This window comes from Phaseolus vulgaris, chromosome 10 (assembly GCF_051622355.1).
Source record: "Phaseolus vulgaris cultivar YP4 chromosome 10, ASM5162235v1, whole genome shotgun sequence".
Lineage (NCBI taxonomy): Eukaryota > Viridiplantae > Streptophyta > Magnoliopsida > Fabales > Fabaceae > Phaseolus > Phaseolus vulgaris.
The window spans coordinates 20,028,837-20,052,386 of NC_143507.1; positions in this window are offsets into that span (position 1 = coordinate 20,028,837).

Below are 23,550 nucleotides of genomic sequence, written 5' to 3' on the forward strand. Positions count from 1 at the left end.
TCTTGGAGATCCGTTACTTGAACTTGGAGAGACACCTCCCGGATGTAGAAATCAGCCTGGATTTCCATCGCCTCATTTAGTTGCCTGTCAGCCTCCTCCTTGGCCTCTTGGGCCAACTTCAGAGAGGCTTGATAGGCCTCATTTTGGCGTCCCAAAGCTTCCTTCTCCTTCTTCAGAGCGGCCACTTCTTCTTTCAGGGCCTGGAGGGCTCGTGTATTTGAAGCAGCATTTCTAGCTTGGGCGCGCCAATCAAGGGCCACGGCCAAGAAGGCTCCCAAATGATAGGGCATTCCTTCTCTCCTGTCGGAGCATTCTGGCATCAACCCTCCGTTGAAGCCCCTCATCATATGCATAATTGGAGGAGGAATGGCAATAAGCTCTGGGGCAGCAGAAACGGAGGCAGGAACAGCAGAGACCTCTGCCGGTGGTGGAGGTGGAGCGGACTCGACCCCATCGCCATTTTCTTGGACTATTGTGGGTTAGGGAGAGGTGGCGCTAGGGCGATTGTCCCTGAGGGACTCCCCTCCCTGTGGGGATGCTGTTGGTAGGACGGGAACCCTAGCAGCCCTTCTCCTCTTAAAGACTACCCCATCGCCGGAGTCTTCGTCATCGGAGAGGACCTCCAGCACCCTCTTCCCTTTGTCAAGGGGGGCTGGAGCAGGTGATGAGGCCACAACCAGTGGGACTGCGGCGATGGGTGGAGGTGAATTAGGTGTTTGGAGTGTTTGGGGGCTACGTGGAGGTGGTGAAGATGGGCCTAGTGGAGTTTTGGTGGAGGTTGGTGTTGGTGAGGACGAGGATAGTGGGAGGTTTGGGTCAGCAGTGGGGGTGGTGGAGGCGCCAGCCTTGGGGGCACGAGCCTTCAATGCTTTTGCCAGGATCATCCTCTTAGATGAATCCATCACCGATCCTGCATTCAGACAAACCAAAGAACAGAAGTTAAAGCCACACCAAGCCAAGCACAAGGCGTCAGTTACACACAAAGCACATAATGCCAATCCCACCACCAACGCAGTTATACAGATCCACAAGGCACGCAGGTAAACGAAATATAAAGAGTACAAACGAACACTTAGCAACGAGGGAAACATGTGGAGAAGGCCAGCAGTATAAGCATGATAGCACAGACAAGAAAGGAAGAACAAAAAAGCAACAAGCAACGAGCCTCCCTACCAAAATAGGTGGACAGGGTGTGCGCATTGTATTCACACGCTATGAGCTTCAGCGTCCCAAAAACGATCTTCAGGCCAGCCAAGGCCTCATATACCCCCCTATCAGCGGAGGACAACTCATCCAGGGTCTTAGGCTTGAGCAACTTGGGGTGCTCTGTCCAGTACAGGGGAAAGCCATCTAAGGTTGTGGGGTCCTGTTTGGCGCAACACACCCTAAAGAATTTCCCTTTCCAGCCTTTGTATGAGTTCTGGAAGAAGGAGAGGATGATCCTGCCAGCGATCCCGGAAAAGCTCACCCAGAGGCTTTTCCCTTGTTTCTTCACCTCGAAGAAATGAAGAAAGACGTCCACAGAAGGGAGAACGCCCAGATATCCGCAGAGAATTTGAAAGGCCCGGACGAAGGCCCAGCTATTAGGGTGTAGCTGGGCAGGGGCCGTGTTGATCTCCTTGCGGAGTTCCCTCTCGAAGGGTGTAAACGGAAGGCGCACACCAACGCGTTTGAATACTATTTGGTACATGAAGAAAAAGGGGGCCCTACTCCTGGGCCTATCATCCACACAAACGGGTTCCCCGGGTGTGCCATAGCGGACGGAGATGTGGGCATCGTGGGTGCGACAGAAGGCGTTGAAGTTGTATAAATGAGGGTCACCCCGATGGTTCTCCACATCCTCGATGGTTGTCAAGGTGGTGCATTCGTTTAAGAGATCGTCAGAGGCCCATTTATAGAGGGCCTTGTAGTTGATCTTGGGGGGAGAACTGGACTTCGTTTTCGAGCGCACCATGACGCGATTAAATAGCTGAAGAAAGAAGAAAGGAAAGGGGTTTTAACAAGCAAGGCCAAGGCAGAAAGGGGAAGAGAAACCCTAGAAAACGCCACCCACGCGAAGAAACCCAGAAAGAGGGAGGAGAGAGCGTAGAAGCACGATGAGAGAAAGAAATGTAGAAATACCGAAGCACAGACGGTCCCAGGCAGATATATCGGAGAACATAAATCAAGAGAAAGAGCCATGGAGGTAGAAAAATCATACCTTTGAACGTGGGGGTCGGTGGTTGTTGAGGAAGCGCAGAGGGAGCAGCGATCGCTAGAACTTCAGAGAAAGAGAGATGAACAGTAGCGCACAATGCGAAAGAGTGAATAGAACAGTGTTTGAGGCGCGGGATTTCGAAGTCTTAAACGTTACATTTGGTACCCAAGAGGCGCTAATTTGGGACCGTGCGATTGAGCCACGTGTCGAGGGATTAAGTACGTGAAGCGCAAGAGGCGCCAAACCGTGACCATGTGATTAGGCCACGTGTCGAGAGATTTAGAGTATGGCTCGAAGCGTCGTTTTTCCCGCTCAGAGAATGTTACATCTCCAATACAGAAAAGGTCATATCAGTGGTACAAAGGGTGTCACGTCAGCTGACTAGAGAATGACACGTCACGAGGGTGCCACGTGTACGATGGGGGCAAAGCCTTAGTCTTTTCGCTGAAAACAAGTAATCAACTCAAGACTGGGGGGCTTGTGTACCGTCCCGTACCCGGACGTTGACAAAGTCAAGGTCAAAGTCAGCGTCAAGGTCAAAGTCAGCATAAGGCGTCGCCTAGGTGAGGCGACGCCAAGTGCAGGCATCACCAAGGCGAGGCGTCGCCAAGAGGAAGCGTCGCCCAGATAAGACGTTGCCTAGAGAAAGGTTTTTGCCAGAAGGAGAAAAGATACACAATACACAGTTTCGTTTACCACCTTCAGAGTGCCATTCACGGTGCTCCGATACGGAGGTGCAGAGTTTTTGGTGTTTCTTGCTAGCTGACTTGAGCGTCAGAGTGCAAACGGCCGTTAGGGTGCCCTTTTGTCGTTCTTTGCAGGTATCCACAGGTAGCCAGAGGGAAGGTGTCCCTAGCTGACGGGCAAGGTTGCGCACAAAGACGTCCCAGGTCAACCGTCCGAAACAGATATATTTTTTAGATTTTTGAGAGCTTTCATCCTTTTTTTAGCCATTTTGAACTCTTTGATTTGTGCCTTATGTTCCAATTGTCTATATGAGAATGATTGAATGTCCTTGGCTAATTGTTTTAAAAGAGTTTTAATGGAGTTTATATCACTTTCACTAGATTTAGAATAGTGAGTTGACATGACTAAAGATTTGTGTTTAAAAGTATTTTACTTCAAGAAAGAAAAGGAAAGTAGTGAAGGTAGCTTTCCAGGAAAGAGAGGTGAGTCACTAGGACTTCTTGAGTATCAAGTCTTTCCTTGCCAAAACCTATCTCTCAGAAACCTCACAGAATTCTTTTTCTAAGTAAATTACTTAGATCACAATGAGAAATGAAAAGTCAAATTTTATGCAAAGGAAAACAATGCAAAGCAATTAAACAATCAAAGCAAATAAGTAATGTTAAACAAGTAATTAACGTAAAGCAATTAGCTAAGCACAATTAAAGATTGCTAACTACAAAGCTTTAAACTAGACGAATCCTAAGGTGAGGCTTCTAGACACTTGGAGCCATTGAAGACACACTCACCGTCTACACGTGATTAATCCACTAATTAAGCAAGGTTAAATGTAATTACAAATAAAAGAAATACAAAGAAATTGAATTGCACAAATTTAATTTCAGCTTTCTATACTATGCACTCCTTTGGCTTGTACTTGCTCTTCTTTGTTGTGTCCTTCAAAGTGTATGTGTTTGGTATTTGTATTTGTGTTTGCTGCTGCTCCTTGCCTTAACCTCTTATGAATAGACAATTAAATTCTCCAAAACAGTACCTACTAAGTAGAGGTAGTCTTACCACAAAAACAATTCTACTTAACAAGCACCAATTGAATTTATCCACCAACAATTTAGAGGTCAAGAAAAGAAAGCAAAGTTAAATGTAATTACAAATAAAAGAAATACAAAGAAATTGAATTGCACAAATTTAATTTCAGCTTTCTATACTATGCACTCCTTTGGCTTGTACTTGCTCTTCTTTGTGGTGTCCTTCAAAGTGTATGTGTTTGGTATTTGTATTTGTGTTTGCTGCTGCTCCTTGCCTTAACCTCTTATGAATAGACAATTAAATTCTCCAAAACAGTACCTACTAAGTAGAGGTAGTCTTACCACAAAAACAATTCTACTTAACAAGCACCAATTGAATTTATGCACCAACAATTTAGAGATCAAGAAAAGAAAGCAAGGAAAAAATTAAATTTTAAAAACAGTACCACAACAACTGGATTTAATGATATGACACAACTTAGAAAGAGTTCAGAATGATATTGGACAAGCAAATAAAAATAGACACTCAATAAAGGATGGCACACAAAAGGAACCTAAAGAAAGGCACTAGAATTGATTTGAAAAACCAAAACAGCACTACTGGAAAAATTAGGTTCCGAAAGCGTGACTTAAAATATTTATGTTGAGCTGGCTATTTTAAATTTGCTTTTGAAAATTTAACCACAAATAATTCTGATAAATTTTTCAAAATCACTGTCCAACTACCGTATATTTTGGCGCCATAATGCACTCTTTTCTTATTTTATTTATCATTTTTTTTCTATTTTGTATTTTCATCTAATTCTTTTTTTCTTGATTTTCTAACACATCAAAATGTATTAATCCAGATTTTCAGAATTTTTCTTCAATGTATTAAAATTTCATAACAAAAAACAGCCAGTGCAAAATTTGAAAAACAGAGGAGTCCTAATTATGGAATTAAAAAACAGAATAAGAAACTTCAAAAACACAATGGAGTAGATGTATAAGAATTTGTATGGAACTAGCATACAAATATGAACTCAAACTAAAAGAAAAATGCACCAAAGGATCAACAAACACAGAAATATAAATCTGGACTCAAATTAAATCAAGAAACCAAAATTATCAACAAATTCAGCACAACAAAGATTTGATGACAAATTTAGGAAATACATGACTAGACAAAACATCAAAGGATTCAGAAAATAAAATGACTCAAAACAAATCATATGAACCGAACAAAATTTCAAACAAGACTCAAACAACCTAAAATCAAAACAGCAACACAATTTCATATAGATTCCTACACAAAATATGAAAATAAGAAGCTCAAGAACAATTTGAACATTTTGCACCGATTGAATTGCTTAAAACAGCAACTAAATCAAATTAAAAAACCAAAAACAACAAGACAACATGAACAAGTGATGAACAACACAGAAATAAGAAGAACACAAACACAAAAATGAGAGAAGACACTTAGCTCTTGTAGAACCTATGCTCATGATACCAAATGATGGATTTGTGTCTCCTTTCTTGCGGTTTTTGTTGATGAATGCAGAAGCTCCATGGTTTGATGGTGGAACAAGGCTCTCCTAGGAGTTGTGATAGCATTGGAGGTGCATGAGAAGTATGAAGAGTAGGAGTGGTTCGGCCAACTCCCTTTGTAGGTGAAGGTTTGAAGATTAAAAGCCTATTCATAAGAGTGTTTAGGCAAGGAGTGAGAATGGCACAATTTTGGCAGCATTTCACTATTCAATTAATCTTACAATTTCAGCAGCCCAAGCTCTCCTTATATAGGACTAGGAGGCCAAAAATGAAAAGCCAAATGAAAGGGAAATGTAAACAAAATGAAATGAAGTTGGCGCCTAAATGAGAGCACACATGGCAAGCGTGACATGGTGTGTCTCATGGGTTGCCTAAAGGCCTAAAGTGACCGGCCTAAATTAGTTTAGGAGTTTCTAGAAACCCTAATCTAACTTAGGTTGGTTTTTAGGAGCCAAAATTCACCCTAATTACAAATTAAACAATTTTATAAAAGAAAATTTCTATGCTACTTTGACAAGAATTTAAAAAGCTATTCTACACTAGAGTTTATGACATGTAAAATGTGTCCTCTTGACCCCTCTTTGACCATAACTCCAGTGGTTGCCTCAATGTAGCATTTTGGTGGCCTCTCAAAGGGTTGGTGCTGGGGCCTCTTCCATCAAGTTCCATGTGCAAGATATGCTAAGATTATGTAAATAGCGACGCAAGGACGTTCCCCAAGGAACCCTAGACAAGGGTAACAACACAAAGGTAAACCTTAGTTTCAACCTATATAAAAGGTGTTAACAACCCTAGCAAGGTACACAATTTCTAAGACTGAAACTACTTTATACACTTGGTGTTTCTTTGCCCTTATACTGACTTGAGCGTCGGAGTGCAAACGGCCGTCAAGGCGCCCCTTTGTCTTTGCAGGTGAGAGATTCTTTGATCAAGAAAGTACGATTCTCAGGCGGAAATAGAAGGGCCAAAGGCTGCTGTTGGAGTCAACCGGCAGGAACATTTGGCGTCCACCGTGGTTCCTGTTAAAACAAGGCAAGGATCTGCTGTAGCCACAGGTGTTATGCCCCTGGAGGGGACAATGTTACCACACAACAAATCTTGGAGACTATGCGTGCCCTTCAAGCGGAGGTGGTCGCATCTAGGGTTGAAATTGCCGCATCACGTGCAAAAAACGAAGAACTGCACAGAGCCAATGAGGAATTGCGCATGGATTTGCAACAAGTGGGGGAGCGCGTCGTGGCTGAACGTGCCCCACCTGTACCACTTAGGGCACGACCCATGTCGTTCTCGCAGGCAATCATGGATACAACATTGCCTACCACATCTCTGGGCCCGAATGTCACCTTCACGGGGGTGGAGGACCCAGAGGCCCATCTCATGGCGTTCCACACCCAAATGATGCTCACAGGAGGGTCTGACGTTGTGTACTGCAAGCTGCTCATGAGCACGTTGGCAGGCGCAGCGTAGGAGTGGTTCGTCAGCCTTTCTGATGGACACATCACCACCTTTGACCAGTTCGCGACGTTGTTTAGAGAACAATACCTTGTTAACAAGGCCCCCACCCAGCTCTCTTATGATGTCTTTGACATTAAACAGTACCAGGGGGAGTCCATGAAGGACTAGTTGAACAGGTTTGGGATCCAGGTGGTGAGGTTGAAACCCACAGATGAGGCCATGACGGTGCACGCCTTCGTTAAAGGAATGTTGCTAGGACCTTTCAATGAATCACTGCTAAGGTTCTACCCGAAGACATTCACCGAGATCAGACGTCGGGCTATGGCCCACATCACTGCAGATGAACGAGTCACAGAGAAACGCGGTCTCGTCGGTCCTGTCCGACCTCGAGCACCAGGTCGAACTAAGTTCATGAGGGTGCACAAGGCGACCACAGAGAAGAAGAGCGAGGGAAAACCGTACGAACAGTCCGAGGCGGGGACGTGCACGCGAAGGGACCCGCCCCTGAAACATAATTTTTGGATAGAGCTCAAGGAGCTAATCGCTATTCCAAACATAGCGGCAAGGCTGAAGGTGCCCGCGAAGACCGACAGAAAGATAGAGCCCAACAAGAACACTTGGTACGAGTTTCACCAAGCACATGACCACTGTTCCGTCCGGTTGACCGGGACGTCTTCGTGCGCGACCTCAACCGTCAGCTAGGGACTCCTTCCCACTGGTTATCTGTGGATTCCTGCAAAAAAGAGGACAAAGAGGCGCCCTAGCGGCCGTTTGCACTCCGACGCTCAAGTCAGCCAGCAAGAAACACCAAAACTGTTCACCTCCGTCTATGAGCACCGCGTATGGCACTCTGAAGGTGGTAAAAATAACTGGGTATTGCGTGTGTGTTCTCTCCTTCAGGCAAAGATCTTCTCCAGTCACTTGTACGTAATCTTGAAGCACGGGCAAGCAACCAGAGAGTTCTCGTAAATTTGCCAAAGGTTCCAACCCCGTTTCCAACATTCTCCGCGCTATTTAAACTACCCAAGCATTAAAGCGCCTTAAAGCGCCTTTAATTACAAATGTAACGCACTCAATCAGCGTACTTAATTAGAAAACATAGCGCATTTAAGACGTTGAAACGCTTGGGAGCCATTATAGTACCTGAATGCTCGAAAGGGAAACTGCATTGAATGACTTTAATTACCTGGCACCTGACTAAAGGGTGTTTCCATTCTGACATGGCTGTTGTACACGTGGAGGGCCTCACGACGCCGTGACCCCATCTGGGGGCGTTTCTGCCCATCTGGGAACGTTTCTACGCGTGAGTCCTCCTGCTCGGGAGTGCTACTGTGCTAGGGGTGACTTTTTGGGTGCCAACTCATGCCCCCAATCATCTAGTCACTTACTCTGAGAGCGTATCTGCCTACCTCTCGTACCCTGCGCCCGGTTACCCTGGGCGTGACCTTCCTCTCGGGTCGTATCTGTCCCAAAGGCGTCTCTGGGCGACAGGGGTACTTCACGAGTCAGGCTGCCCTACACTAATGCTATCACTATGGCCTTGAAGCCACCTTTCCCTTCTCCTTATCACTGCCCCCGGGTTATCGGGACCTGAGGCCTTCCCACGGCGTCGCTCCCTCCATGGTCTTTCCTACCCATGGGTATCGGGGAACCACATTGTGATTGCCTTGCTTTAGCACTGTTTGATCTGGCGACGCCCTGGTTGGGCGACGCCTTCACCTGGGCGACGCCTTGCCTTGGCGACGCTTCCTCTTGGCGATGTTGGCACTTGGCGTCTCTCCACCTAGGCGACGCCTTGCGTTGACTTTGACTCTCCAGCCGTTGACTTTGACCTTGACTTAGTCAACGCCCAGATACGGGACGGTACAGCCACTATATATGCAATTGCTTGGCCCTGGCACACCAACTGGATGAGCTAGTGAAGAACGATTCCCTAAAGGATTACCTGTTGAACAAGATGTTTTGATGTCTCCAACTCCAAAAGGCATTGGGAAAACACGAGGTGGCGTCGACGGTGCCACCTCTTCAGCAGAAGAACGTCCCTGCTGCTCCTGAAGAGCTCGACGCAGCTCCTCAGTTACCTTACTGAGCTCCTCGTTCCTGGCGCGAGAGGCGACCAGGTCCTCTTGTATCCTCGCCTGCTCTACGCGCGAGGCTTCCACAGTTGCCTGCAACGAGCGCATCATCTCTGCCATCTGCGCCATGGTCATGGCGGCGTCGCCTTCAGCAGCGACAGGCGCCACGGGACTGGAACGATTGCTTCTCATTTTTCTCATTAACTTCAGCGAACCACAGGAATACAGCAAGCAACACTTCAACCACGATCGAATCAGCGATCAATCGGAGAAAACTCAAGAAACCGCGCAAGAACTCAAGAACACCGCAAACCTTCGCAGAAAACCACAAAAGAACTCGAACTTCCACCAAACAGATTGCGCGCAAGCAGCAAAAGACCTCACTCCACCGATCGAAAACCAAACAAACGGTACAAAACGCAAACTCACCGAACGAAACTCAAAGAAACTGCGAACGACGGTTGCACCAGCACACAACCGCGCAGAAAACCTCGAGAACTTCCACGAACTCACGCTGTGGATGGGAGCAAGTTTTACACGGCCCCACGGTGGGCGCCTGATGATCCTGCCTGTTGACCGGAGCGCTGGAGAATGCCTCGTCAAAGGATCGACGTGCGCACCGCTTCTCACCTCCGTTCCTCTTCGGGATCTATCTCAAGAACCTGCAAAGAAACGATACAGCGCCGCTGCGGCCGATCGCACTCCGACGCTCAAGTCAGGGACGGTATCACCAAATACTAAGAACGAGAACCGTGCAAATCCTCTCTCACAATCAGCTCTATCTCTCGCAAGCGTAAAGTGTATGAACTGAACGTGCGTACCTCAGAAAGTCTGTTAAGAACTCTTATATACCTGGTGGATTTCTCTCTCCTGGCAGTTACAGACTTGGACACGTGGCTCGCATCCGACTGTACACGTGCCATCATCTGGAGGCTCCCTGACTTGGCGCTGCTTCTACTCTCATATTTGGCTAAGTTACTTATGCATGGTACTGCCCAATGCATAACTAACTTAGGAGTGCGATCTCTACTGTAACTGGCGAGTTAGGGCCTTCATACACCTTCCCTGTGGTCTCGCCGGCCGCCTTCATAATCTGCTTCTCCTTCATCTTCGGCGATGTGCTTGTTCTGGCGATCTCCGACTGCTTGGTCGCCTGGGTCTGCATCTGGCGACTTCATCTTCAACCTGGCGATCGCCTATTCTGATAAGCTGGAAGTCGGAACACGCCAACTTAACAACTGGCGACTTCACGTGCCTCCCGACTTCCTTCCTATCTGCCAACCTGGCGCCTTGTCAACACACCTACACTGCAGCAGGTTGCCACGTCATCATACCCGACCACCAGGGCGGTACAGAAGCTGTAAGGTTGCTGCTGGATTTTGCTTGTTTGAAGGGATTCAAATTGTTTCAAATGGATGTTAAGAGTGTTTTCCTCAATGGATTCATCAATGAGGAAGTCTATGTGTATTGTTGAACAACCACGGGCTTTGAAGATCATCAACATCTTAACCATGTATACAAGCTAAAAAAGGCCTTGTATGGGCATAAGCAAGCTCCAAGGCAGTGTGGTATGAGAGGCTTAGTAAGTTGTATATGTTCATCCTATGCTTTTGGCTTCATAATACCAAATGAGATTCTAAACATGCTTGAGGTAATGCAAAGGTATGAATGTATTTCATTATGCATTTCCCATCACTTTGAAAGATGATTTGCTTTGAAAAATAACATTTTCTTGCTGTCTCAGAAAAACAACCGATTGTTTTCACGAAACAACCGATTGTTTTACCTCTGGAACATTTGAATAAAGCTGTCATGATTTCTTATGCATGATTACAACTGTTTCTTTTCTTTCATAACCCATTATGAGTCAAATATGCATTCTTTGTGCCTCTGAATTAGATCATAAGAAGATATATTCTTTGTTTTCCTTGAAATTCAAAGCTTTTTATGAATGGCAACCACATTGGTGGTCATGAGGTTGATGAATATTTGTGAATGTAATCTTTGGAACATCTGGAAGGTTTGCTCTTAACAGAAGAGAGAATGTGTCTACCAAATCTGCCTCTTGAGCAATCATTTGACCAACTTGAATTGCTGGATGAAGAAAAGATAGGGGGAGAAATTGTGGTCTCCTTGCTGAAATTTTTGGACTCTATGGTACTCTGATTCTGTTGCTGTCATAGCTCTGATACACCATAGATTTTGCTGCAATTCTGATATGGTATCAAAGATTTGTTGCTGCAATGGTGCTGCTACAACACACAGGTTTTATGGTTTATCATGTTGCTGTTATATGCTGTTTTTCAATGCTGGAAATTCTGCTGTTTGTATCCCTTCTTTCATTCTATTTGAGAAGACAAATAGGGGGAGAATGGTGTGGTTTTATGTGTTGTGGTGCTGCTGATACACTCTGGTGTTATCTGGTTTTATCATGGTTTAAATTCTGCTGCTGCCATGTTCTTATTCACCATAGTTCTACTGTACACAAGTCTCAATTTGGCACTGGTTTTTATGGTTATTTGACTGGTTTTTCTGCTTAAAGGCTTATGCAGAAAACTGGTTTTGTGTGCTATGGTATCCTACTGTTATACTTGCTTTGTATATGCACAAATTCTGTTTTGCAGGACCTTTCAAGTTCAAAAACAACAACACAAACAAACTAGGGATTTGTCTTCATGAAATAGGGGGAGATTGTTGAACAAGATGTTTTGATGTCTCCAAATCCAAGAGGAAAGCTTGAAGACCTTGCTGTTGGGTGTGTGTGTGTTGTCTAGTTGTTTAAAACTTGTTAATTCACTCCTTAAGTTGATCCAAGTTCATTTGAATCTTTAACCTTTTGAAAAGATGTGTTTTCTAAAAAGCTGTAAAAAATTCAACAGGTTGTTTTACCATAGCTGTTTTTGAAAAACTTGGTTGACTTTGCTGTCAAACCAAAACAATTGATTGTTTCGACAAAACAACCGATTGTTTTCCTGAAAACCTTAACAGAATTCTGTTAAGCGGTTTTAATATGTTTTAAATGATCCTAACTAACTTGGCTCCTTTATTAAATGCTTTTGACCACTTGATGGGTCTATATAAAGGTGGTTTTACGCTCCTAATCTTGGAGTAAGAGAAAGATTTTATCAAAACAGTTTTTCCAAGATTTGAAAGAGCTTTGGATCATTCTTAAGTGTGTGGAATAGGATTGGGTTGTAATTCTGATCTTTAATCTTTGTAATACCCAGGTGTATTCTATTCCCTTCTTCCTTGATTACTGTATTTATGTAGTTGTGTTTCCAAGGAGTGTTGTGTGTTCTTGAGGGGTTCAAGATCAACACTCTTGGTGTGGTTTGCTAGAGGTAGTGTGTTTCTTGAGGGGTTCAAGGTCACTACTTTGGTGTGTGGTGTTTGTAATCTGGTTTTGATTGCATAGTGGAATAACCAGTGGTTTCTGGGGACTGGATGTAGCTCTTGGTGTAAGAGTGAACCAGTATAAATTGCTTGCGTGCTTATCTCTTACCCTTAACTCTTTAAATTCTGTTTTTAAGTTGTTTTTATAAACTGTTGATAAAAACAACCGATTGTTTCGAAGAAACAACCGATTGTTTTTCTGATATCATCTTGAAACAGTTTTGGTTCTTTGTTTCTTTGATTTCTTTCTTTGTAATTCAGCATTGATTTTCATTATACCTTTCAAGTTTGCGAAAATCCCTCTTAAACAATTCACCCCCCCTCTCGTTTAAGGCCATATATTCTAACATTACCTTCAAGAGCAGCAGAACGATCAAGCGTTGGTGACCGTAGGGCTAGATCAGGGGCACGAAGTACCCATTCACGGGGAGATCAACAACATATCTAGAGAATTCTCAGGAGGACGATGCATTGCCTCCCAGCAGAAGAAGTACGCGCGAGAGGTAATGGTAGTAGAGGTGCAGGAGGTAGATCAAACTCCCGACGTCGACCTCGTCTTCACCGAGGCCAACCTCCAAGATGTCATACCCCATGACATTGACCCGGTAGTGATTTCGCTAGTCACAACAGGAAAGAGGGTGCATCGTGTCCAAGGAAGTTCGACCGACGTGATGTTCTGGTCGACCTTCAACAAGTTACAGCTGTCCCCATACCAGTTGAGGCCCTATACCGGGTGCTTGTATGGTTTCGCTGGAGACCAGGTGGAGGTGCGTGGGCATATAGAGCTGAAGACGACCTTCACGGATGGCACTGCTTCACGCACTGCCAACATCAGGTATCTCGTCGTTAAAGCCCCATCAGCCTACAATATACTGTTAGGTAGACCTGCTTTGAACAGGATTGGAGCGGTTGCCTCTACAAGGCATATGAAGATGAAGCTGCCTTCCCTTGAGGGTACGGTGATCACCATCAAGTCTGACCAGAAAGAGGCAAAAAGGTGTTACGAAAATAGCCTCAAGACTAAGAGAGGGGTGTTCGCAGTTACTACCCAACCTCTGAGGGAAGAAGAGGTCACTCGCGCGGAGATCGCCCGGAGACGTGCTGGAGCGAGAGATCGGTGGGAAGATGTTCAAACTTGGAAAATCCTTAGGTCAAGAGAGACAGGATCAGATTGTCGAAGTCATAACACGACACCTTGATGCTTTCGCGTGGTCTGCCTCTGACATGCCTGGCATAGATCCTGACTTATTGTGTCATCGCCTCACCATGGATCCCCAGGTCCGACCTGTTCGCCAGAGAAGGCGAAAATTCAACGAAGAGAGGCGTCAGGTCGTCCGCGAAGAAACAGAGAAGCTGCTAGAGGCTGGCCACATAAGGGAGATTCAGTACCCTGAATGGCTTGCCAATGTGGTACTAGTGAAGAAGGCCAGCGGGAAGTGAAGGATGTGTGTTGACTTCACAAACCTCAACAAGGCCTGTCCGAAGGACTCCTACCCACTACCTACTATTGACGCCTTGGTGGACAGTGTGTCTAGATGTAGATTACTCAGCTTTCTGGATGCGTTCTCTGGTTACAACCAGATCATGATGCACCCCAGGGACGAGTACAAGACAACATTTATGACAAAGTTGTCTTGTTATTCTTATAAGGTGATGCCCTTTGGACTGAAGAACGCAGGTGCTAGCTACCACAGGTTGATGGACAGAGTGTTAGCACCCATGTTAGGGCGAAATGTCCAAGCATATGTAGATGACATGGTGGTCACCTCCCAGCAGAAGCAGCGGCACATAGCAGACCTGGAAGAGCTGTTCACCACGATAACGAAGTATAGACTGAAGCTGAACCTAGAAAAGTGTGTGTTCGGGGTCGAGGCAGGCAAGTTCTTGGGGTTCCTACTCACTGAATGTGGGATAGAGGCGAATCCCAAGAAGTGCGTCATGATAATAGCAATGAGGAACCCGATCTCAGTTAAAGAGGTGCAGCAGTTGACAGGGCGTATGGCCGCTCTGTCCAAATTCGTATCGGTAGGAGGAGACAGGGGGCATCCTTATTTCCAGTGCCTGAAGAGAAACAACAGGTTTGTATGGACCTGGGAATGTGAAGAGGCGTTTGTGAAGCTGAAGGAATACCTGGCCAGTCCACCAGTATTGTGCAAGCCAGATCTAGTTACTCCGCTTCGCCTGTACTTCGCAGTTATAGAAAAGGCGATTAGTTTGGTTCTGCTGCAAGAACAAGACCAGGTGCAGAAACCGATCTATTTCGTCAGCAAGGTGTTGCAAGGGCCAGAGGTGAGATACCAGGCCCTAGAGAAAGCAGCTCTGGCAGTAGTGTTCTCAGCGCGAAGAATTTGCCACTACTTCCAGAGCTTCACCGTAATAGTGATGACAGAACTTCCAATTCGCAAGGTCTTACAAAAGCCATATGTGGTAGGAAGAATGGTGCGATGGACAGTAGAGTTATATGAGTTTGACATATAGTTTGAGCCTAGACGTCCCATTAAAGGCCAGGTTTACGCTGACTTTATAATAGAAATCTCCTTGGTAGCCACGAACCAAGAAGGAGCAGGTTTCAGATAGGTGCTCTCTGTAGATGGTTCTTCAAACCAAAAAGGAAGTGGGGCTAGTATCATCTTGGAAGGACCAGATGGGTTGCTGATTGAGCTAGCCCTACGTTTCGCTTTCAAGGCCAGTAACAACCAAGCAGAGTGTGAGGCGTTGATTGTTGGAATGCTGTTGGATAAGGAGATGAGAGCGAAAGGTTTGTTGGCAAAGAGTGACTCTTTGTTAGTCACAGGTCAGGTCACAGGGGAGTACCAAGCTAAATACCCTCATTTGGCCGCATACCTAGAGTACGTCCAAGTCCTGAAGGAGACGTTCGAGGTGTTCGAGTTAGTTCATGTGCCCAGAGAGCAGACTGCCCGAGCAGACTTGCTTGCAAAGCTCGCTAGTTCGAGCAAGGGGGAAGGCAGAGGGCAGTGATTCAGGAGACCCTGAAGACACCTCGAACTACCACAGACAATATGGAAAAAGAAGTCCAACAGATCAACACATTGGAAGGGGTGAGGAGGAGTCATCGGTCATTAACACAAGAAACGGTAAAAACACCCAGAGAAAGCGTGTACCCGGTTGCTTAGGAGATTTCGTCACAAGTTTACCAAGTTGAAACAGGAGAAACATGGATGACACCCTACCAACACTATTTGGCTGATGAAGTACTCCCGTTAGAACCCACAAAAGCCAGAAAAAATCAAGAAAAATTCGAACAAGTACACCTTGATCGATGGGAAGTTATTCAGGCATGGGTTCACCCATCCTATCCTGGTGTGTGTAAGTGGTGAACAATGCACACACATCATGGCAGAATAACATGAGGGGATATGCGGCTGTCACGTCGACAGCCGGTCCCTCTCGTCGAAGGCTATTAGTGTAGGATATTACTGGCCAACCATGAGGGAAGATTGCACGAGGTACGCACAGCGGTGCAAACAGTTCCAACAACATGCTGACTGACATAAGGCGCCTCCAGAAGAGCTTAGGTCGATATACAGCCCCTGCCTATTTCACACGCGGGGAATCGACATTCTAGGGCCCTTCCCTTTGGCAGTACGACAAATGAAGTACCTTGTGGTTGCCATAAAATATTTCATAAAGTGGATCGAGGCTGAGCCAGTGGCGCAGATCACAACCCATAAGATCCAACAATTTGTGTGGAAAAATATAGTGTGCCACTTTGGAATCCCGAAGAGATTGGTGTCTGACAATGGTACCCAGTTTGCAAGCCAGCAATTGGGCAAGTTATGTACAGAGTTGGGAGTGAAACAGGTGTTCGCGTCAGTTGAACAGCCCCAGACAAACGAGTAGGTCGAGTCTGCCAACCGAGTTCTGCTCAGAGGTTTGAAGAGAAGGCTGGACAAAGCCAAGAGAGCATGGGCAGAAGAAGTTCCTAGAATTGTGTGGGCTTACCACACTACTCCCCAGTCTACAACCAGGGAAACACCCTTTAGCTTGATGTACGGTTCAGACGCAATGATTCCAGTAGAAATCCAAGAGAACTCGCCACGTTTCCAGAACTTCGTGGTTGATGAGTCCAATGAAGAGAGAAGGGTGAACTTGGACCTATTAGATGAGTCCTCTATGCATTTAGCGCTGGAGAAAGAAATGGGACGGAGGCACGATGACCGATGAGGAGGTAGTTGCAAGGGTTGAAACCTGATCGGTTATCGGCGGTCGAGGCGTTGTTAAAAAAGTTTCAGACAAGTTCTTATGTCAGATCAAGTCATCAAGGGTCACTCGTGTGATCGAAATTAGAGGTAAAAGGGGTTTGAACGCAATTAAGGTTTGGTATCGAGCTCGTTTATGTTAAAAAGTTAATCGCGCATAGCAAGGAATAAAAGCAAAGAAGTACACAATCAAACAAGCAATGGCAGGGAAAGAAAATTCAGTATATACAGTTGGAGTTTCCACAAGTGTTTATAAGCAAATGAAGAGGGCCACATCAAGGGCAATCAAGGGCGGACAATCTTGCCATCCACCACCTCGAAATTTATGGATAGTTGGGAGTGATCTACCTCCGGGAAGGCGCACTTGAGTTGCTCGATAGCAAAGTCAAAGCCTTCAGTAAAGGTGTCGGCCGCCTCCTCCCATAGTTTGGCCTTCTCAGATTCAAACCCAGCTTTGTCGGCCTCGAGCGCAGCCTTCTCGGTGGTCAAGGTGGCAATGGTTGACTCGGCATCTTTGAGTTTCTAATCGCTCGTGGCGAGGGCATCCGTCAGGTTTGCGTTTTGTTGACGCATGTAAGTGGTCTCAGCCTCGAGTTGGATGGCCTTACCCGTCGTCTCCAGCAGCTGGGAATCGAGAGTGGCAACGGCGTCCCCCATCAGCATCTCAGTTTTGATAGTCTCTTGTATTTGTTGGACGCGCGCCATTTAGGTCTCCTCCAGCATCTTTTTCAGCATGTTGTTGGTGTCTTGCAAAGCCTCACAGTCACTTTGCAGCGACTCCTGTTGGCCAAGCAGTTCCTTTACCCTACCCTCTAACTTCTCGAGGCGGCGATGCTGCGTGGAGAATTCCAGCAAAAGCACCATCTGAAGGGCCAGATGAAGGTCCAACTCACTGGAGCTCCACTTGATCAGCTCTTGGTTCTGCAGCAGCTGCTTGGTCAGGCGGAGAACCTTGGGAAGTCCCTTGGCGCTGGGGCCCGTCACTCGGAAGGAGCTCTCTCCACCACCCTCAGTGGTGGTGGCGGAGTCTTGGGGGTGTGGTGATGGCAGAGGGTGAGGGGTTTCCTCTGAACGCACGATCCCACTGCCAGCTGCTTGGGTCGGTGGGGGTGACTTTGCTGGGGGTGGGGAGGAAAGGGGGGCTGGTGATGGTGGGCGCTCGGGGGATGCATGAGCCTGAGGGGGCGGGTTGGCATCGCCCTCAGGGCCCTCGGTTCCTTTCCTTTTTCGTTGGACTAAAGGAGACCCGGAGCTCTCCTCCTCTACGGTTATGACGGTAGTAGGTGATGAGAATCAAATAAAGGAGGCTTTTATTAATGGAGGAAGAGGACATCCACCTTCATATTTGAAGTTCTTCCTTCTAGTCTTCTAAAAATTAAAAGAAGACATAAAATAAAGATGAGGCCCAAGCCCAAAGCCCAAGCCCAAGCCCAAGAAGGCCAAAGCCCAAAGAGCCCAAGTCCATCCCATGAGGGGCAAGGCCAAGCTTTGAAATACTCTTGTATAGTTTTTAGGAGGTGTGGTTATTAAATAAAGGAGTGTGAAAATGTAAAATAAAGTCACATTGCCCATGTGACTTAGGAGAGTGGTGTAGGTGTAGTTTTTGGGAGGTGTCATAGTAGAAAAAGGTCACACCTCCCATGTGACTTGTTTTTGGTGGGAATTTCAAATGAGTTTATTTGAAATTTCCCACCTATTTTTCAGCACCTTAGGCTATAAATAGAGGTGCTTCCTTTGTAAAATTCAGATTGGAATTAATCTAAGAAAACTCTACTCAAATTTTGAGTGAACTTTGGAGAGCTTCTGGAGCCTTCTTCTCTAGTCTTATCTTGATGGATCAATGGAGTCCTCAAGTGGCGGCATCACTCTCATCTAGGAGCATTCACACTTCTAGTGGCGAGATTGATCCTGCCTGTTGACCAGAACGTTGGAACTTGCCTCGTCAAACCTGGATCGACGTGTGCACCGCTTCTACCTCCGTCCTTCGTCGCGATCCACCTCAAGAACCTGCAAAAGAACGGAGCGGCGCCAACTCCAACGCCCAAGTCAGTGACTGAACCACCAAATACTAAGAGCAAGAACACTCAAGAACTCTCAAGGAACCGTGCAATGTTCTCTCTCACAGTATGCTCAAGAACTCGTACCTCAGAAGTTCGTTGAGAACTCTTATATACCTGGTCACTTTCTCTCTCCTGGTAGTTACAGATTTGGACATGTGGTTCGCATCCAGTCGTACACGTGCCATCATCTGGAGCCTCCTTGACTTGGGCGCTGCTTCTGACTCTCTTTTTGGCTAAGTTACTTATGCATGGTACTGCCCAGTACATAGCTAACTTGGGAGCGCGATCTCTACTAGAATTGGCGAGTTAGGGTGCCTCCGTACACCTTCCCTGTGGTCTCGCCGGCCGCCTTCATAATCTGCACCACCTTCATCTTCGGCGATGTGCTTGCTCTGGCGATCTCCAATCACTTGGTCGCCTGAATTTACATCTGGCGACTTCATCTTCAACTGGGCGATCGCCGGCCCTGGTATGCTGGAGATCGGAGCACGCCAACTTAATAACTGGCGACTCCACGAGCCCCCCGACTTCTTTCCTATCTGCCAACCTGGCGTCTTGTCAACACGCTGATACGGTAGCTTGATGCCACGTCGTCACTTCCGACTACCAGGGCGGTACACAAGCCCCCCAGTCTTAAGCGAAGACTTGTCCAGCGAAAAGACTAAAAGAGTCACGTCAACACCGACTTACGTGGCACTGACGCAGAATTCCAAGCGGTTGTACTCTCTGTTTCTCTGACGCTCCACTAAACCCCTCACCCATCGCTCGACACGTGGCTTCATCAACGGTTACCTTCAGTTAACGCTTGCGCTTCCCAAACCCATTTCGAAAAACCCTTAAACCCATTTTCGCTCCACTGTTCCATCACTTTTCTTCGTATTCTCAAACGCTCCAACTTTCTTCTGCAAAAAAGCTCTCAACGTTCTTCAACTTCCCAAATCACCAACATTCTTCATCGCCTTCCTGATCATAAAAAGGTACTTCATTTCCTTCTTCTGCTGGTTTTTCCTGCATTTTAACCGATTCGCATTATCCTGTAACTGTCTGGTGCATACGTTGTGGGTTGTCTTTTCCATTTCTCCTTTCTCGTAACTTAGGGCTTCGTCAATCGTTGCAACGAACCTACGTTCGTTCGTTTTTCACCCTTCTCCCATGATCGAGTCAACCTCTGCGAACCCTGATCATTTTTCCTTTTCTTCTTCCTTTGCAGCTTCAACAATGACTCGCTCAAAGATCACCCCAAATCCTCCTCCTTCATCACGAAACCCCTCCTCACAAGCACACGACCCACCACGAGCACGCGGCGCTTCGTCTTCTCAGGCTGAGAGGCCTGCACCTTCCCGCCCCAACCTGGCCCAGGCTACTCCGCCTGTCACCGGAGGAGCCTCCGTCCCCCCACCAGACTTCAAAAAACTATATCCCTGGGCCAACTCGACCCTGTTGGGGGAAACATCTTCTGTGAATACTGCTAGGGCAGTTCTGCGATTGACGAAGGGGGATGAGCCTCACCAATCATTCCACAAGGAGCACGACGAGAAGATGACAGTGCTACCTTGCCCCCCTGGCCTGCCAGTTTGTGCTGACGACAAGGCAAACAACGGTGGACCCTTCTGTTTCGTCTACACAACCTTGTTCAAGAAGGTGAAACTCAGGTTTCCCTTCACTCGCTTTGAGAGGGAGCTTCTCACCGAGCTCAACATCGCCGCCGCCCAGCTTCATCCCAACAGTTGGGCGTTTGTGCGGGCATTCCAAGTCATGTGCGACCACCTGGGGTTGCCAGCATCTATGGATGTTTTCTTATTTCTCTTTGAAGCCAAGCACCCAGGAGACCGCCTGTGGGTAAGCTTGAATGGGATTGCTGGGAGGTCGATCCTCTCTATCTTCCAGCAATCCTATAAAGACTGGAAGGGCAAATTTGTCCAGATACGCCCCAACGACAAGGACGCTTCCTTGCTCGACGGTTTCCCCTTGTACTGGGTAAACAAGGGGAACAAAGAGTCCAAAAGCAGCTTCAGGAGACCCAGAAGTCCTGATAGCATGGGCGCTTTGGACAGAGACCTCTGCTTCTTCTGGAAGAGTGTGGCGGACGCCAACATCACCTTCCTCACCACCACACTCATCAGCTTCGAGTTCTTCGAGGACCAACTCGAAATTCGTATAGGTTAGAACGCCTAAGTCTTTGTTCTAACATTGCCTTCGTTAACTGTTTCTGGGCGTCTTGTGCGTTGTGCACAAGACTTTGGTTTTATTTTTCTGCACCCTTTATCTGCTTTGCTGCATATTGCCTTATGCATTGATTTTCTTTCTGAGCTAACCCATGCATTTCCAGTCTATGTAGATAATATGTTGGGCCGGGGCAAGCTCGCTGAATTGAGGGCGCTCGCCCGAACCCATGGGTTGGCAACGGGTTCCCAAACAGTGCCAAACTCTATGGTGGAGATCGCCGCTGCTCAAGGAAGATCGCCACCCGCGGTTGAGGCCCCCGAGCCAAACTTCATGGAGGACCCCCCGAGCGCCTCCACGCCTTGTGCAACAGCTGGATGGGGTCCCCCTTCAAATGCCTCAGCCGCAGACGTTGCTCCAATCGGGGATGAAGTTGCCCATAACTCTCCAATTCTGATTACTGAATCCCCGACGTCGCCACCGCGCCAAGAAGCACCTGCTGAGCAACCAACTAAGGAAGGTGGCGGCGAGAGCCAACAACAGGCCCACCCGGCGCCTCCACAGGCAGGTCTCTCTATTGAGGTTTAGAGGATGTGGGAGCCTTTCTCTGCTAAACTAAAGATGATGGCAGAAGACTTCCCCACCATTATCTCTAGAGCTGTGGAGAGCTCCACCAGGAAGCTCCAGGATGACCTCTTCAACCTCCAAATTGAGAATAGCACTATGAGGGTTGAGGTGGAGAAGTTGTCCTTCAATCTGACACTCGCGGAGATTGAACACTGCCGAGTAGAAGATGCGATGAGCACCGAGCTCCGGTTGGCGCGCAAGGAGGCCACCGATCTACGCCACAAGGTGCAGCTTCTGGCTCAAGAGAAGATTGAGCTGGAAAGCAAGATTGTACCTTATCGCGTTAAGGTGGCTGACCTAGAGGCCTTAATAAAAATTGATGCCGCCAAGGTGAAGAAACTGGAGCAAAGGTCAGCTGATCGGGAGATCTTCCTGGGAAAGGTGGAAAAGGCGAGGGACGACGCCATGGCTGAGCTTGCCGAAGCCAACAAAGAGAAGGGGAAGATCGCTGCTGAATTGGGCCAAGTGCAAGCAGAACCCAAGAAGGTTGCTGAAGACCTTCTTCAAGCTCAAGGAACCATTGAACAACTCAAGAAGCAAACTGAAGAGCTGGAGCAGCAGAACAAGGGGCTGAAGGAACAAACTGAAGAACTCAAGAAACAAATTGAAGAGCTTAATCTGAGTTCTGCCCAAATTCTGGCTGTTGGATTCGAGGCTGCACGGGAACAGTTCGCCTGCTTGTTCCCCGATCTAGATCTCAGCATGGTGTCCCTTAACAATGAGGTGGTGGATGGGAAAGTGGTTCCCGCTGAAGACTGATCAATTTCCCCTCATCCACCACCTTTATGCTTTTTCTTTGTATGTAACTGTAATAAACTTCATATTTTCCTGTATATGTGTTTTTGAACTGATACTTATTTCAATGGCAAAGTCTGTGTATTTCCTCTTATGACTTCTTTAACTGCTTTAACTTTCCTTGCGCGATTTACTTCAGAGAAACGACTTAGTAATTTCATAAGCGCAGTCATACACTTAACTGCTTTGAGCCACTTCAACTTCAAACAATAATCACTTTAACAACTCGTAATCTTAAGGCAATTAACCCCAGCGTAAAATTACTCTTCAAGCAACGAACTTTAACTCAACTACTGGCTTAAAACATTGCTTCACCCGATCTGCTTCATCAAAACGGGTCTTTAGCTTTCTCGCCACTGTTTGAACTTTTCCTGGTCGCCAAAGACTCTTGGCGATATCAGCTGGCTTCATGCCTTGGCCACTGTTCTTTTATCTGGGGGTAGAGGCGCCTTCCGGATCCTTCTCTACCTTCCTGAACTTCAGAACAGAAGACCGGGTGGCTAGGCGCTCTCTTTGAACCTACCTTAGCCACCTTCCAAACTTCGTCCACCCTTAACACCATACCTGAACTCGTTCGAGACGAGAAGGATTTTATCTTGCCTGAACTCGCTCATCGGCGAGAAGGTCTTTTAACTCGCCTGAACTCGCTCATAGGCGAGAAGGTCTTTTAACTCGCCTGAACTCGCTCATAGGCGAGAAGGTCTTTTACTTGCCTCTACATTGCCCCGGGGGTTACATCTTCTCGCCCCCAGAAACACTGAGGACTTTTCACTGGTGCCTCTACATTGCCCCAGGGGTTACATCTTCTCGCCCCCAGAAACACTGAGGACTTTTCACTGGTGCCTCTACATTGCCCCAGGGGTTACATCTTCTCGCCCCCAGAAACACTGAGGACTTTTCACTCTTCCTCGCCTGCGCTCGCTCGACGGCGAGGAGGTCTTTATCTTTGCCTCAGAACGCGCGAGGGCGTTGAGGTCTTTTAACTGGTGCCTCCGATCGCCGAAAGACGATGAGGACTTTAACTTTAACTTGTGCCTCCGATCACCGAAAGACGATGAGGACTTAAAACTTTTTAGAAAGCATGCAATATATCTTTAACTTGCCTTAAGTCACATATAAGTGACAAGGTCTTTCTTCAAAACTTTCTGAAAACAACAGGCACGCAATCTAAAACAACTTGTACTTTGAAAACTTCTCTTTATTGGGTGGCCTCATTAAAAACCCTCCTTAGGGAAAAAAGAGTGCCCCCTTCAAACTGTTTTAACAGAGACATTGTAATGTAACTTCGTGTTTATCTTTACTTACAAAGTTCTCAACTGTAAT